We start from the raw sequence: 18,361 nt of genomic DNA on the forward strand, positions 1-18,361 counted from the left end.
ATAAGCCGCCACTCCCTGCCCACCCGCTATACCACCCAAGGGAAACAAACACTCTACTTTTTGTACCCAGAATTCCGGAAAAGCACTAAATGCTCCGGATTTCACTATCACCGCCGTCTGTCTCGCCACAAACAAATACTTAACCGTCGATGTAATTATTGCCCCCTCGATTGGTAATTATTATCGCCCCCTTGATCAGTATTCCTAAGCGTCATCGCAAATAGTGATGCCAAGAAGGACGTACCACTGTTCGACATGTGGTGCACTAAATATGCAAGGTTAGGAAATACTTTCTGACACATAAGGAACACAAGTGACGCATAAGAAAATATACAATATCTTTCGAAAAAGAGCGCGTTTTAGCAGTATCGTTTTGTATCGCGTATTGACACACACACACACACACACACACACACACACACACACACACACACACACACACACACACACACACACACACACACACACACACACACGCACGCACGCACGCACACCATTTCATTAACACTAATATTACGATGAGATTAATTTATTGAGGCAATAATATTGCGACAACGCTTACAACTACACTTAACGCCTTGACAGCGCATATTCACTCCACAGATGAGTATGCGCAATATCTAAGGCGTGAAATGACAAACTGGGTAAATTAATTAATGAAAAAATTTTGCGTAGCTTGCACGGGAGGCGCAATGCTAGCGAAGCTGATGGGCACCTAGCTAGTCCTGGCTTTTGGGCTAGGCTAAGCACTACCAAGTCATTCCCAGTATATTTTCCGGATTTTATTGCTTATTCATCGATTATCGATTAGCTGTGGATTAGCTATCGATTAAGGCAATCGCATTGCAAGGTATTGGCTACGTATTTGGGCTAGGCTAAGCACCTACCAAGTCATCCCCAGTATTTTTCGTAATTTATTGATTGATTATCGATTAGCTATTGATTGGCTATCGACTGGATATCGATGACTGATTAAGCTTAGGTAGTCCCAACCATGCTTATCTAGACTTAGCCAGGCTCAGCTTCGCTAGTTCACAGGGGTATGTGCCATTGCGCTTGGAACCTTTCTGCACAACCGCCAGGATCGGCCCACATATTTTATGGACGACTATTGGACTAGCGGCCGGCTTAAACAGCTCCACTGTTAAATGAGGCCAACTAGAACGTAAGCTGCCATAACGTTGCACCTTTTATATTATAGGAATGTTTTGGAGTGGCTGTCTTCATCGCTGCCGCTTTTCTTCGTCCCACTGGACTGAACGAATAAACGTACAACTGACCTTTTTTGAGCATCAAAATGAATGGCGAAAACCAACTGCAAAGGCGTTTGATGTCATGGATGGTTGCTTTGCGCATTCGAACGGAAGCCTCTTGCTACAGCATCAGAGCCGAGGGCTACTTGAATGGAGAGCTCTCCACAAAAGAGCAAGCACCTGGTTCATTTAGCGTATACAGCGGGAAAGTGCAGATCCATAGCTCGACTCATTTGAAACGGAGGTGATCTCGACCCTAGATATTTCTTGAGCTTTGAAGAGAGCTCAAAGCGCGCTTCAGCAATATCATAAGCTGCACAATGTTGTTCCGAGGCTTCTTACTCAGAGACTTCTCTCGAATGCCAACTTGCAGTAATGCTGAAACGGATAGCGAGACGTGAAACGTGACATAGTGAAACGGATAGGGCTGTTTTGGATGAGAATAAGTTTAAGCAAGTTTTTTTTTTTTTTAAATCGGGCGTGTATGCTTCAGGATACAAAGAAAACCACTTGCTAGTTACACAAGTCATGCGTCACCACATGGCTGATTAAGCAAGCTATATCCTCTCCATCCAGTTTAGGACTGAATCTGAAAAGTGCGTATGCACCAGCATATTACTCAACGCTCGGGCTCAACGCGCTGACAAGGACAGTGAATGTATCTGAAGGCAAGCCTGATAACGAAAATGATGATAGGGTATATATGAGTTTCCGAGAAAAATACTTGGCTTTTGTTTTTAAACGTACTTTTTGGTGTTATGTGCTCAATGCCACTCAAGCTTCACCATCAGTATTATTTGTACTGCAGTTTTTGTCACTCATGTGTTTAAGTCCACCTGCAACTACCGTGAATCTCCTATCCCATAATCACCTATGTAAGCAAGGCCCCTCAATATAGCAACCATCCATAAGAGTGCACACATGAATAACTGCAAACTGAGCTGCTTACCCTTGTTGTCATAGTCTTGCAATGGCATCGCAAAGCATTAAGCTGGAATAATATACATCTGTCGTCGTCGCCCCTAGATTATGAAACCTAACGACTAAAATTAAGTACAATACGTTTTCTCTGTATTAGAGAGTTTTCCTCTTCTATTTTAACACGTTTGATCACATTCAATACTCGCTCTGATAATTAACCCTGTAATGAATAGTGAGTCATTTATGCTACGCTGTGTTCAATACCCAAGAATTGTGATTAAAGTGTGGGACACGTAACACATAAGCCATACGAGTATATAGCGTTCATTACGCTGGAAGAGTTTTCAGTTGTGGATAGTTTGGCAAATCAATTACTAAATGAATAATTATTATACTAATTAGGATTTTGCTGAAACAGCATTTGACTTTTTTCAGTAGAAATGTAATCTTGATGGCCTGAAATAACGGTGAAAAAGTTCTGACTTACAAGGTTGGGGAAATGTGCTTGAACATTACAGGGTTAAAATGACGTGGAAAGCTGTGAGAAACATCATTACAAGAAACCGTTGTTCCCTCGCGTTACTTCGCCTCTCGCGATCTCAGATGCGACGAAAACCATTTCCTATTGCGTTCCTCTTTGTCATTCGAAGCAATTCAAGCTTTCAAAAACGCAGCAGGTGTTCAAGAACTGACCGAATGACAACGCAGGCCTTTACTCGGAGAAATTTTAGCAGGCTTGAAGAATAAAAAAAGAAACAGAAATGAAAAGAAAACATGAAAATTTAAGGTTTCGCAGAAGGAACTAGACGAATAAAAGACGAAGACAAAGCAATAGCTGGTGTGCTAAAGTGTAAAGGAAGCCCATCGCCAATTTCGGCCCGAACCATTTCACCACGTTAGCTTCGGAGAGAAAACGGCATGTGCTTTCCCTTGCACCGCCTTCTAGCGACGCATTTCACTTCCCCCGTTTAAATGTCCCACATAAGCTGGCCTTATAGCTAGCAGCTTTACAGGGGGTGTCGCGCTGCGTTGACTGCCAACAGCCCATAAGTTCGGCTGGAGCCGGCGCGGAAGAAGGCTGCTCTTGCGTGAAGCTAAAAGGAGGCGCTGTCTGCTTTTATCCAAGAGCTTCCCCTTGACATACTTTTCCTTTAGGAAGGCCCAAGAGAAGTAAATAATGGCAGGAGAAACGAAAGCAAAGGACGGAAGCGACGAAACTAAAAAAAAGAAGAAGAGAGGTTTGAGAAGCGGGCTTTTGAGAAGAAGTAGGCATTTTACAAACAGCGAAGTTTTTTCGCACTTTCGCGCCATTGGCACGAGAAGGGCTTGCGCTCCGTGCGCAGGCAAATGGGCGAGTCGGGAATGCATCGGCGCCCACGGAAACTGCAGAGGATTGCCAGCGCAAGAATATCGAAAACGTGGGTCTAGGTCAGCTCGCACTGTTGCTCGAACCACTTGCAAACTGGTAGTCGCTGCTTTCTACTAGGCAGGTAAGTAAACGAGAGTCTAACTCTAGAGGCTGGAAGCAGCTTGCTTCCAATTACTTCACGTCACTAATGGTGAAAAATTGGGATTTGTCCAATATTTGATAAGATTGAACATTGTCAACCTAAACGGACAGTGTAGCAGAAACAAGCCCTAGCGCATACTTGGGAGTGCGGAAAGAAAGGATAAAGCAGAAAATGGCAGAGAAAGAATAAACAAATAACAAAAAAGAAGTGCTGCTGCGACAACAGCAACAAAAAACGTACGTCACTGTACATAAGCAGGTCGCTAACTCTGAGCATATTTTAGTACTAAAAACAAGTTGTCCATGATAATAACGGCTTTCTTTTTAATGCCTGTAACAGGCCGTGGTCTGATTGCTGTGCCAAGTGACAATGGTTTGCTATTCAGCGCTTTTGTTTTTCACGCTACCGCCGCTATTTCTGGGCATAAAAGGGTAGTACAACGATACGTATACACTGCTTATTTGTCCTAGGCACTTTACATGCACAATTTCGGGATTGCGCGATTATATTTAGGAAGTAATTAGTGTATTCTACAACAATGCAAAGGCAGTGAAAAAAGTTTACACATGCCGTGGCAACTTGAAATATATATATATGGAAGTTTAATTTAGGATTTACGGTACAGAAAATGGCTCTTTTAGCTTGTTATCAAGTCATGCTGCAAATTATCTTTCCGCAGAGATTGTCCTTGAATTTTTCTATTACAGCGAGCCGCGGAAGCTCTACCTCTCTTTATGCTTTTAAGCATGCTCCGCCATTTTGTCCGGTGCACTGATTCCGAACAGGCCGATGTAGCTGGAAACTCAATAAAATTCAATTACATGACCGCAAGCGCCATGTATAAACTCCACAATTTTTTCGATGATTTCACTATGTGCTCATTTTGCGTAGACGTATAAATTTATGAGCAACTCAGACACGCATACCTAGAATCTGGGCACACGCCTTATATACTTGATGTTCACTTGTCGGAATAAATCTTGTCGCCTGTAAAACCTCTAAAATCGCGCACCGTTCGACGGTCGTTGCTGTAGCAGAAATACGACGCCTAAACATGCGCTTTTTGGTCTAAATGTCGGTATGGAAAAAATCAGACGCTTAACTTTCCTGGGTTCCCGGGCGATCATATCACACTTGTCTCTTGACTGCATGTTGTTTGATGCTTTCTACTGGCGATCGAAATTCCATGCTACGAGTTTGTAGAAACGTGTGAAGCTCATCCGCATAGCACATCGCTCTTTTTGGTGGGCTTTAAGAAGTTTCTTCCTACGGGCGGCGAGGAAATAAAATTGTAAACGCATATATATATATATATATATATATATATATATACTATGTCTAAAAAGTTAGCATGCAAACGTGCTGTCAAAGAGTGTGGATATATATGTGATGGCAGCGGCTGATAAATTCAAGTTGGAATAACGTAATAAATGATATCGTGAACGAACGACATGTCTTCTTGCTTCAAACAGCAGATAAGCCACTGTCAGTAAAGCAAACCGAAGCTAGAGGGATTCGTGCGCTCAGGTTTCTTTTTAAAAATTTTATTTAGGCATACTGCGGCGCCACACTCTGGCGCAAGCAGGAGGGGAAAAACAAGCACTAAATCAATAACATAAAAAACAAAAGAAAACAGTACAATAAACAATAAAACATGAAAGAAATAATTCTAAAGCTTTTCTGTGAAATCATCAAAAAGGAAACCACTAAATTGATGAAAACTTAAATGCAGTACAATGCACTTAACACAAAACACCAAAGAAATAATTCTTACGCTTTGCGGCGAAGTTATGAAAAAAGAAAGCGCTGAATCAATGACAACATAAAACAAGTACAATGCACTATAACACGAAACATAAACTTGAACTTTTTCCTGCATGGAAGCCAAAATCTCCCGTGCTAACGAATTTAATTCTGTCACTGTTCTGGGGAAAAAAAACTCTACTTATAGATATTAGTTTGCGCAAACATTAGCGCTCATGAGTGAGTGCGTTTATTTCGCGTTCCTTCTGATGTATCTGTTAGTACATGTTAGCACATGATGCATATTGTTTTTCAGTTCGTTTGACAGTGTGTTTGTTCAACTACTTACAGTAGGGTGAACTCGCTGATATCATTACGGTTTCATTTCCTACCGCAAATCGGTGACTACATAAAGGGAAAGCCGCCACTCGTGTGTCCGCATTCCCAGTGAAAACAAGCGGATTCCATGAAGCCCTCGGTATATTAGCAAGAAGCAGTACGTGCTACCCGATAACGAAAAAAAATTAAGCCGGCTTTCAGCGCTCAAGTGGAGTATTGTTACTTTCTGTAGCACGTCTCAGTTTAGGAGGCCGGAACAAGATGTCTTGCTTTAGATGAAATCTGCGGGTTAGCAGTGAAGTTTTTTTTTAATTTTTGTTCTTTTTTGTCCTTCTTTATCGGCGGACACCACGTTTTCAAGAAAACCGACGCCTGTTACTAAAATAAGCATTTCTCTACAGAGCGGTCAAAGGCAGAAGAGAGGGCTGTAGCGCTCCAGCAAACGTCACTTCTACGGCTGTCTTCCAATACTCGCCTTAGACGGCAAAGTAGACGGCTAAGAGGACAGCTGTCATCTTAAGCCTCGTTCGAATTCTCACGAAGACGTCAAGTTAGACAGCTTCGTGAAGACAGCATCGAAGTAAAAAACGATGCAGGTTACTTTCCTGCCAAAACAAGATGGCGGCTGAGCAGTACGCTTGGAAACTCGACGGAAATGTCGTCTGCGCACAAGAAAACGGAGACACGCTTTCCTATGCCCTTAATGTAAGTCACATCGTGTTTCTGATGGGTTCGCAGGCGCAGAGACCTAAGATACAGAAATAATTTGTGCTTTTCTCAACTGTCTCTTGTCACCGCGAGGTGGCGTCACGTCGCAGAAGCGTCTTTCATACGCCATCCAGACGGTTCGGAACGCGTTCCCTTACTTGGCCTAGTAGTCCACGTATGCTGTCTCCGATGCTGGCCAGAGTTGGAAAACCCCCTATATCGCTTCTATCTTTTCGAAGACAAAATCTTATTTGGAGACTTCAGATAGATTTGGGGTTCGTGGGAACTGCATGGGCATCTGCCCAATTTCGTATTAGACGGTTTGAAGCCTTCTAGTGCAGGTAGGTAAACGAAAGGAACGTCAATACGAAGTTAGCATAGAGCTATGTGCGGAGCACTAGTAGAGCGTATTTAGAGCAATAAGGGCCGAGATAAAACCCAGATGCGCTCGTTAAAACTGCGTGCGCCTAAAGTTGGAACCATAAGTGGGGCTTTATTCAACAACATATATTCACCAGTCCCAGAAGTAGGGCAGTATATAAATGTTAGCTGATCCCGAATGTAGTGCAGTTTGAACACCAAACCACATGCTATATTAATGCACCCAAGAAGACCTCGTCTTGTCTTTATTAGATGTCGACGGATGTCGACTCGTCTTTTTGTGTGCGTCTCTAATTTTGCGCTGCCAATATGAGTACAAACTGTTTCTACAGCCACCTCTCCTCCACGCCCCTTTTACCCCTCGTACCCTGACTCTTCAAATTGTGGGTGTTAAAAAACCAAGGCAAGCACAGCGCAAAGACCATCTGCGAACACACTGCCACTCTCTGGCTCTCTTCGACGCGATTCCGAGCTGGGTGAACACTGTGAAGCCTTCGTCTTGAGCAAACTCTCATCAGCTCTAAACTACCGCGACTACATCCCCAGACCTCGAATCACTTTTTTTTGTTATTATTAGGAGATCACGTCAACGACGTCAGGGAAAGGGCTCAACAAATTTAAAACAAGCCAAAGAATGGCTGGAAACTTGGACCATACATTCACGCTCTCAACAGACTTACCCAGCAACAACAAGGAAGTCAAGTGTGGAGTGTAATATAATAATCATATTCGCGCTGTGTAAGTCCAGCATAGCGCAGTCTAAAATGAAGGAGGAGTGTAGAGTGTGACATTTTAGGCTTTTGAATGTCCCGGCTGTGCCGTCTGATTTGCGAGAAGAGATCGCCTACCGAGCGGTAAACGTATTAAATGCTTTCTAGCGGGAGCATCTCGTCATATTGCGCTCATGCCGCATCGGAAATAACTGGCCAGCAGTTGTCGCTCAAGTGGACGACAGCATTGGGACAGAGTATAGTTCTATAGGCAGTGAAAGAAAGGCAGTTAGAAAGAAAGGGAGAGACGTAGGAGTGAGATAAGACACGGGAAATAACAGGTACCCAAAGCGCTGATGACTATTTTCCAGGGGCAGTACGTCGATGCTTTATTGGACGTCATGTTTCCATTCCTTCTTTGCGTTCCTCATTTACACTTAGAAATCGAAAAATTAAAGAAAAGGAAAAAAATAAGAAAAATAAAGAAAGAAATGACAGGGCACCACGAACGGCAATCAGCCGGTGTCCAAGCTCTTAGCGTGTAACTCGCGTTCACTCTGGCGATCTCCCGAACAAGGGATCCCAAAGAGCTTTGATGCGTCCGCTTGAACCGCCTTTCGCTTTATATATATACATATATATATATATATATATATATATATATATATATATATATATATATATATATATATATATATATATATATATGTGTGTGTGTGTGTGTGTGTGTGTGTGTGTGTGTGTGTGTGTGTGTGTGTGTGTGTGTTTTTAGCGCTCATCCCGAAACATCGTCTTAGCGATCTTAAAATTGCCAGTCGGATCTCTTGGATACAGGTCGTTTTATTTGTATGAGGGTACCGTCAGCAAAATGAAGAGCAATATTTTTCTTTATTTTTTCTTGTACGCAGGCATCGAGTGAAACGACAAAACGTCTATAGAAAACCGAAGTCTAAAAAGTTCATGATCGAGCGCTTTCATTTCTGTCGTGCACCAGCTTCTTGATATCCCCGGAAGCGAAAGCTAGTTGTCTTCTTTTTTCTCCTTTCAGCAAGTGCTCTTGTCAGACTTTTTTCTCTTGCCAAGCATTGATTCATTATTTATTTATTTATTTATTTATTTATTTATTTATTTATTTATTTATTTATTTATTTATTTATTTATTTATTTATTTATTTATTTATTATTTATTTATTGAATAATTCATTCATTTTAACATCCCTCACGTATGGTGTACGCTGTAGTGTAGTTCCTGGGATTATTAGGCCAGAAGTATTTGTGTAAGGGGCCGCTATACCGGATGTTTCAGTGAACACTTAAAAAAATTGTAAAGGTTGCCTGTGGCAGATAGCACAACTCTAGCCGTGCGGTTCCCAAGGCGAATTCACGTGGAATGAATTCTCAGGATGACACCAGTTTCGAGATATTCATTCCCAAACTTTGCGGTGAAATGCATTGGCTTTCCAGTTACTTTCGTGCTTAAATGCATAAAACGACGTTTTCTTAAGAAAGTAACTCTTGACTTCGACATTTTTTGCAGCCAAACGCACTTAAGTCTTAAAGCATAATAACAATACACGCAAATGTACCACATGCACCGTCGATACCAGGACAGAGCACCACGGTAGTGGCACTAATGGCGACTGCACGAATGGGCCTCGACTGCCCGTATAAATTTACCAGTTTGTATAAGTTGCCCGTATAAATTTTCCCGTATAATTTACCCGTACCCGTTTCTAGCATTGCGATAGCAATGCTAGAAACTGCACGACATTGAAAACCAGTAAACCAAGAACAAGATTTCGCTGCTCCCAGAGAACTCATTAATATATTCTCATATGAACAACGCTGATCACATCAAGAATACGTGCGATCTACATAATCCATGTATGCTTGGCTTGTAACGCTTAATAAATGAACTGCAAACCAATAACCTATGAAAAACGCTCAAGGGCTCTCTGTTAGACACTGTTTATTTTAATTGCGAAGAACGTTCACCTGCTGTGTACTTCGACATACGTGACTCGTAGGCGTCTCACGTTCGGCAGCCTCAACACGGAAACGAGCTTCTCCGTAAAACTCGGATAACTCAGTCGAGAGGCATGTGCATTATTGAATTTTGAGAAAGAAATCAGGGTGCTGGCGGAGTTCTTCATCCCATCGCTACTTGCACCAAGATAAAAAGAAAAAAGTTGCAGGCTCGTGGCATGAACAAATGTTAAAGAAAATTTATAAATACAAAACCAATCAGACGCAATACGCGTCTCCTGCGTACTGACGTGGCGCGCGGATTGTCGTGAATGTTTTATGGGCAGCCTTGGGCAACTGAATTTCAAATATATCACGCGCGCTTTGCTTTGCGAAATACTCAAGTGCAGGTGAATGAAAAGGGTCCCGTGGGCGAGACGTGATCGAACTGAAAAGGAGTCCGCATACATTGTCATGCGCCTGTTTTCCGCATTATCCGTGCGGGTGAACGCAATTCGAAATTCGAAAAAATGTTTGAAACGTTTTCGTACACACATTGGAGAAAACGCATGGAAGTCTAAAATAGGTACAATAAATTTTCTACTGGGAAGGAAATGAATGCATGAGGAATAGGTGTAAAGTGTAAGACTGTTTTATTTGAGGTTGTGGGTGGGCGGGCGCAGGAGCTGCACGCCCAGCGAACATTATCGAGACCCATCGTGGTATTTCTATTTTAGAATTTTAACTAAACAAGAAGAGTGGTTAAAATGCGTTCCATTGGTGACGCGAGTTCGATTTCGTACCTTGATAGATAGTTGATGTGAATCCCTGCTCTATAGAATGCTCCTCCGACTAAGACTACCTTACGCGAAATGACATACATGTAATGCAAAGAAGCAAGCCATACGGGAGTGCTTGATATGAGATAGCTGAAAGCAGGAGGCTGATGGGTGGAAATGAAATTCTCACTGCAGTGCGGCAAGAAACCTCAAGACAGAAGTAACACTGCTCACCCAAGAAAAAAAGAATATCCTCCGTCAACGATATCAGCATTTCATCCCTGATGAAAATTAAACATGAAATTACCAAGTAACTGAAAAGATATGCTTTGTTGTTTGCTCATATTTAGTAGTCATCAATAGTAATTCAGACACTGGAGGCAGTCGCACTGCACAGTACATTTACTCACAGTTATAAATGCAGTGATTGAATGCCCTCTCGTGGTAACGGGTGACGCAATTGGCCGCATTCCGATAGGGGCGCGGTAAGCAAAAAGGTTCATGCACCCTGTTATGAGTGGACATTAAAAAAAAAAAAACCTTAACCAGTCTAAATTATTCCCGCGCCAGCATAACCCGCTCTGCACCATTTAAAGCAATTTAATTATATATAACTTTACGCTTCAAAGTAAAGGCAAAATTGGTTTTGCAAGTTATGTGATATGTAAACATGATGAATATCTCGGAAAAATTGTGCCCTTTTAATTTTGCCGTGCCTTCTTCCTTTTCTACGTGTTATTTTTTGTTTCTTTTTCGCAATGTAAGGTCTTCAGTCGGGCGCACTTCTGGATGACTTCATTGCTCTTTTTATTTTTATCTATCTCCATGCGAGAAAGATTATGCTCCAAAATGGCTGGCAGTCGTAGAAAATTTACTAAATAGCTACTTTGGAAACCTCAAGCAAAACTGATTATTTTTATAATGGCCTCAAGTGCCTGACCGCCATCATGTCTCAGAAGGAATGCCGTGCAAGTTTACAACGTGTACGACGACACGCGGATCAAGACCTAAGCGAAAACATTTCACCAAAGCAACTATACAATGCTTTCGGATTCCCACACGTAAGCAGTCTTAATTGTTTCCACCGAATGTTTTGTTAAGTGCACTGATTCATCAATATGATACATTCATTGAATTACGTACAGATAAATAAATGTTTGTATTATATGCGTTTGTGTATTGCTTATTACAAATTGCTGCCACACCCATCAGGGGAAATACAAGACCACGTGCAAAGCTATTAACGATGTCTCTGGCGCAAGTGATGCAAAGATGTTGTTGGACGAAAAAAAATTACAGAAAAGAATTATGAATATTTGAGTGACGATTTAGCGGTAAATGTGAGACAAATGCATTTGAGGTCCAGGATCCTTGATTTAAATAGCGATCACCACACTGCAAAGCACTGTTCAGGAGTTCATTCAACACACGTCCTGCCTTTTCGAGCAGTGAAGGGCAACTGACTAGTTGCACTATCATGCGTACATACGTACGCACGTATGCGACACTATTGCACCCTTCAAATTTACTTGCATCGTAATAAATTCACCACATTTATTTGCCTTCAGCTTATTATTTCTACACTTCAAATAAAACTACAAGTAACTTCTCCTATGCTTTGCGTGGCTTCATTATCGGCAGGCTTCATATGGCTATGACTAACAGAATTCGAGCCCTACGGTTCCCCCTTCTTCTCGTTCACCGCTTCACTTAAGAAGCTTCTCAACGGTCCTCACATGTGGGCTCAGTGTTGCCAACGGTTTTCGAGCCGGCCGCCAAACTGAGACAAAGAAGCCGCTAAATTTTCGTTACTCCTGCTCCAAAGTCGCTAGAGGTGTCGCTAAAACAGTCGAGTGAATTTTGCATAATAGCAGGTGCTATTGAAGTACGGTAATATAGGCTAATATGGCGTATCGCATATAGCGAAACGTTTCACGTTTGTCTAGTTTCCGTGAAGGTATATGAATAAACAGTAAATTTAGGACCAGATGGTAGAGAACGTTTCCTTTACTAATGTATTAAAAAAACAGTGCATGATGGCAGCTGAAATCCTGCGCTTATCTTAAGAAGTTAGGATTACAAATCCAGCCTCGTTCAAAAGAACACGGGTCACCTGAATTTTCTAGCAGAAAGACATGCTTGGTCGACATTATAATAGCAAATTTCCTAACTTCCGAAGCTACTAAAAGAAAATGAAACTATGCGACACAATCTTGACCTTGTTGCTTACACGGAAATAATAATTACATGACCTTTGTACAGGTCAAATACTACGTCATCGCCCTTTGATTCACCTGAAAGCTCCGTGCAGTATATATCTGTACAAAATCCGTGAGAAACGCAGGCGGTACTTTCATATTCGCGTGAACAAGCCCAGTCGCTCCGAAACACATCCCTTCGTATGTTGATATGTTATATTAACCACATGTTTCATTCTAAGCATAAGCTTAAATTTTATTGCAGGAGGTCTTGGTAATTCAATTTACTGTTACGCTTCCGGACGTCCACTAATCGAATGTACTTAGTTAAATTGCAGCTCGCACAGCGTCAAGGACCTATTCTAGGAGGCTTTATAAAGAAAAAAGTGTTTTGTGAGCAAATGAAGCATGTTTCCTTAGGTGCAATTAACCACAGCACAAGAACTCCGCGAGCGCAGACCAAGGCTACCTTATTGAAGTCACACAGCCCACCCGCCGTGCCAGCAATTGAGACCTCCTTTTTGTAGCTTTTAAATAATTAATAGTATTTTAAAAAGCCATTTTCGTAATAACTTTCTTAACCTCGAAGCTGCTAAAACGCCACGTTTTCTCTCTTGTCGTTAAAAAAGGTCGTCGGTCACTAAGGACAAACATTTCTCGCTGAACCCATCAAAGAGTCGCTAAATCTAGCTACAAGATCACTAAAATTGGAATACTATGTGCGCTGTATCTGCGTATTTTTGTTTTGTTACAATAAATTTAGTATCATTCACGTTTACAGTGTAATAAACACTGCTCCAAAGGGAAAGAAAGCCACGCTGGTATTTACTACATATTAGGCCACGCCAGCGATTTCTTACATATTAGTGTTCGCCCGTTTGGATTGCCCCCTCCGAATTCTAGTTTTTTAACGAAGTTTCATGCGCTCGTAAATACCCTTCAGTACCGCGACAACAAGCCCCTGTCCTGGCGAAATAAAGTACGAGAGTACTCGAATAGAGTGCACAAAAGGCTAGCGACGGAAGGCCATCTTCAATGCGCCCGACATGAGCAGAGGGATTCTCCATTTAAAAACTCGGCCCGCTTGACCGCAGGCAGGCATTTCGCGATAACCTCTCGGTATGTTAAGGAGCGCAGCGAGGCCTGTACGAAACGCAGTGGGACACGACCGAATTTTTACCCCGCGTTTATTATCACATATATCGAAATCCGCGCTCACGTAGCACGTGGACGCGCGCTTTGGCGGCACGTTTATTGCCTCGCAGAGCCGTAAATTTTTGCGCAGAGCGGTGAGGACCAAGATTAAACTAGGTCCCCGCTTTTAAAAAGCGGTTAGCGAGAGATATGAAGATGAATTTTGAGAGCGGCCAAGTGGAGACGAGCGGTGTCGGCCTTTGTGGACGGCGTTCGCGCGCTGTCTGTTGGGAACGAAGCCAGAGGAGAGAATGGAAAGGCCATTAAACGTGCTTTCACACGGCGGTTTGGAAGCCTGCACGCGGCCTTGCCTGCAATGCCTGGGTACGATGGGTTGCCTGCCTAGATGCTCCGGCCACAGCTTTTGCTGCGACGACATTCCTTCGTCCCAGTTCTGTTATCAACACAGCAGGCCGGCACTCTGCAAGCACTTCTACCCCGAAACTTTTTTTCCCGACTCCCTGTTCGCCCGCCTCCCCTTTAAGCGCCCGCGGACGCATTTTCCCCCACCCCAATTCTTTGTCTCTGCAGCAGCTGTAGAAGGCTTTAGCGGCTGCAGATGGCTTTCCAGACCGTTCGCCAGCTGGTCAGAAAACTCGGCCAGTAGCCATTTACTTTAGGTTAGGGTAAAGAGGGGGTGGGTGGGTCGCTGCTGCGTCACCTCACCGTGACATCGCTTTCTGTTCCGTTACCCGTCACGGTAGTTTAGTGGCTATGGCGTTGGGCTGCTAACCTCGAGGTCGCGAGTTCGATCCCGGCCGCGGTGGCCACGTTTCGTTGGGTGAAAATTGCAGAGACGCACTTAAATTTCTGTTCAATCTAAAGAACCCCATATGGTCTAAATAATTCCGGAGTGCCCTCTCTATGGTGTGATTCATAATGATATCATGATTTTGGCACCTAAAAGCCGAAAATGTAATTTTGTTTTTCTGTTCTGTCAACACGTGCTGCATGCGTACAGCTACGTTCAGCAGTGTGTCACCTCTACGGCTCTGAATCATTAATGTTGAGGACGCAGAGCAGAAGCCGCATAACGCTTGGTGAAATCGCACTTCATAGCCCAAACAAGTTTAGCTTTGTTGAAGCTCGCGCATAGATCTTCACAGAACAAATGTCACAGCTGCGTGTCAACTCTATGGCCACGATGGATACCGATACACTAAGAAATGCAGAGAAAGGAAGCTCGTGCACTTTACCAGACATCGCAGTCATTGTGGAATGCGCGTACACATCGAAATCGGTGGTGGTAGCGAAGTTGGCGATTTGCTTGACTCGTGCGTCCAAAACACTCACTTGTAATATAGGACGAGGAAGGGGAATATGGTACCGAAAGGTCACATGGCAATCGGTGCTTGTTCTTGTAAGTATGGCACCTGCCACGCCCATGCGATGAAAAGACGAAGAGATATGGGCATGTAGAAAAGGACAAATACCCATTACGTTAGTCAAGTACTGTCATAATAGTGTCATCGTTAAACATTGAGCAATTCCATGTCAAGTTCTTGTGACGGAAATATTCGATATGTTTTTGCACGCAACCCGTACACCTGCTACGGTGGCTGAACCACTGACTTTTTGCTGCTCAAGTCACAGGTCGAATTCTCAGCACTATGGCGGCTGAGTTTCGACAGATCTGGCGAAACCATTCGTTCTGCCAGTTACAGATCGAGCGACTTCATCAGCACCATTTTGATTAGTGGCACCGAATTTCGAATCATCACGCATCCATTGGAATAGTCCATGGTGTTACTTGCAGAGTGCATAGGTGGTGCTTTTGCAGAGTTACCGAGACCACCGGGCCACACATTACAATTTGAAAGCACCCGGTGGTTGTCACAGAGTTACACGAAGGTGTTCATATTTAACCAGTCCTGTATATAAGGTCCAGTACAATGCTGAGTTAAGCAAACTACGCACATTGATTTGATGAACAAGGAGATCTCGAAGTTGAGCGTTCAAGGTGCTCAAAAAATACTCGCAGCGCTCATTCAGACAACCAGCCTTTCTCGGCAGTAGCCGTCGTACCAAGCCATGCAGGAAGAGGCTTGATTATCACGCAGACAAGGAGCACGCTTGCTCACGCCAGCGTTTTGACAGCGGCTGTCTGCAGTCCTCGAATGGGATCTATTTACGTTTTTTGTGCGCGCTGACACCATGCTTGTTAATTCAGTTAGTAAGCGAATGTGTCAAAGTTTATATAGCTGATAAAACTAATATCCTTACACCGTATAGCTCTCTACTAATTTTCTATCACAATTGATGCTTCGCTTTTCGGTCGAAACTGCGGCTTCCTTACGGACATATCTGGAAAACAATGTAAAAGACAGCTTGCCTTCACTGCTGAATCTTTATTGTAAAATCTCACGGCCGTTTTTCCGGACCATTCCTTTCTGTCTTCCACACGAGATGATTTCTATGTCAAGCAGTCCCCATTTTAACCCAAGCGCTCGCCGACGGTCCGGCGCCAATACGCTCCGTCTATTTTCGGTCCTGAACTTCAATTACTCGTAGAATTCCAAGAGACGCTCTTCGGACGCGCGCTATCTCCCACTCCCTGAGCGGCGGTCGTAACTCCACGAAACGGCAACGATTCGCCATTCTAATCCACTCGCCGTCGACTGTGCACCACAATTTATTGTGAAGAGCGATCGAAGTTTCTCTTAACTTCACATACACCCGGCTTTAGTACGAAACTAGGACATCGGGAGCCCCTGCGATGTCTCTTTCACTTCTGTACGTTGTGTTTATCGCTGGTTTTCACGTTAATTATGAACCAAATGGCTCAGTTCTCCACCTTGTCACTTCAGTGACTGTTTCAATTGTTTGTGGCCAAACGATAAGCTATTTTAGCGTGAATATACTAGTGCATGAGTGTGTAGGTGTGTGTGACATTCATATATACAGGTTTGCAAACAATGGTTTACGACCACATGTACGCTTATAGCAGGCGCCAGCTGCGCCGTTATCTTATCGCATACGTTGTTTCAGTCTCTACAGTGTTCAGCACTCTTGTCACTTTTTTTTTCTTGCATGCTGTAATCTTGGTTTTCCATTCTCTTGACTGCCTTGGTTCTCTTTGGAAAGCCGCCGTCTCGCAGCAGCAGTATGAAGTACTCTGTGCGCACTCGGCATACATATCGCAGTTTTACAGCTTACGTTTCAAAAAGCTCGAGCTTACGTTGTGGGCATTCGAGCGACGTGTTCGTCCAGCGCAGCAATCTGCTGAGTGGGTCGGCGTTGCGTGCATTTGCATTCGTCAGGTCACTGAAAAATAAAAAGACTTTATTGCGTTTCGGGTGCCCAGTTCTCACAATCTCGCATTTATGTTTTAACCTTATAGACGAGTAGAACGACACTAGTGTAGTGTGTTTGCATAAACCTCCTCGTGTAGCTTAAGGCTGTCCTGTCCGCCATATCGCCGCCATCGTTAAACAATATCTTGAGCCATTCCAAGAGTATTCAACTTTTTTTTGAAAATGGAGCAGTACTTTCTACACATTTTTGTAGTGATTTTTGCGATATTTGAAATGTTTCGTCAGCAAACGGTACCAGATATTTGTACACTATCTCATCGCGGCGATGAGACAGAAGACATGCATACAATTTCTAACACCATCTGCGGCAAGCAGAGATAACTATGTAAAAAGACTTGACAAAATCACTAATAAATTTCCTGATAAACACTATCAATAATAATGCTTCAATAAAAAAATTGAATGTAAATTTCTTTGAGGCATCGGTGTGCGCCATAATTATATTAGGAAAAGAATAAGCGATGTATAACGTACTTGTTTCAAGCTACTTGTATGAGGGTACTGAATATTTTCGGGTGAGAAATCCATCCCGCATCTCACTTTTTCTGAATGATTTCACAGACTTCTGTAGAACATCATACAATAATAAAATGCTAACAATTTCGAGGAGAATTAAGTACGCTTAAATTTTGCATGATATACGTTATCTCTCAACATGATGCTACTTTATGTTAAACACCTAAAGAGGCAGACAAAAATTCAAACAAAACACCGAACTCTTAATGGCCACCCGCTGCTTTATATCCTTAAGGTACACCGTCCTCGCAGAGTTATTCCAAAACTGAAACTAACAAAGAATAAGCTGTGGTTTTTATTCGCCTTGGTCTCTGCTGTTCTCACCAATTCTGTAGAGTCCAAAACTTCGGTATTTAGTGTAATTCTGTAGAGTCTAACACTTCGGCGTTTAGTAAAACTGCTCGACCGGAAAGGGCACGACGTGACCTTTCAGGGAGCCAGTGGAACACTCGACGCTGGTATGTCGCTGGTCACAAACCGGCTCAATTTATGTGAGGACATGTGGGCGTATATGCCACTATTCCTTTTGCCGGGAGCCCTGTTTGTATGGCGACTGCTTTATTCCGCTAACATTTCATCCTCCACTTTATCATTCCCATTTACATCATCTTGTGCTCGGGTTAATGTCGTTGCACGTCAACAAATGGCCATCTAAACCTGAAGTCTCCTGTTCGCCGTGGAACTCCGAGGGTTCGTTAAAATACGACCGCACATCTGGTGCCAGTGAACATTTTCATAGCAGAGTAGCAGTGAAGGGAGGATGTTCCGCGTCATAAACAAAGACGAACGAAGGAGCAGGCATAATTTGTAGCAAACTTTCAATAATGTT

At 43.0% G+C, this 18,361-nt stretch overlaps 1 protein-coding gene across 1 annotated transcript in view; it reads right to left on the reverse strand.

The window, feature by feature from the left end:
• Positions 1 to 16,968, reverse strand: part of LOC119456090 (hemicentin-2-like) — a 194,522-nt gene extending 177,554 nt beyond the window's left edge. The window contains exon 1 of the mRNA XM_049669540.1: positions 16,881 to 16,968. The gene's annotated coding sequence lies outside the window, so the exon portion shown is untranslated. The remainder of the gene's footprint in view (positions 1 to 16,880) is intronic.
• Positions 16,969 to 18,361: the final 1,393 nt, after the last annotated feature.

Source organism: Dermacentor silvarum, chromosome 6 (genome assembly GCF_013339745.2).
Source record: "Dermacentor silvarum isolate Dsil-2018 chromosome 6, BIME_Dsil_1.4, whole genome shotgun sequence".
Taxonomy (NCBI): Eukaryota; Metazoa; Arthropoda; class Arachnida; order Ixodida; family Ixodidae; genus Dermacentor; species Dermacentor silvarum.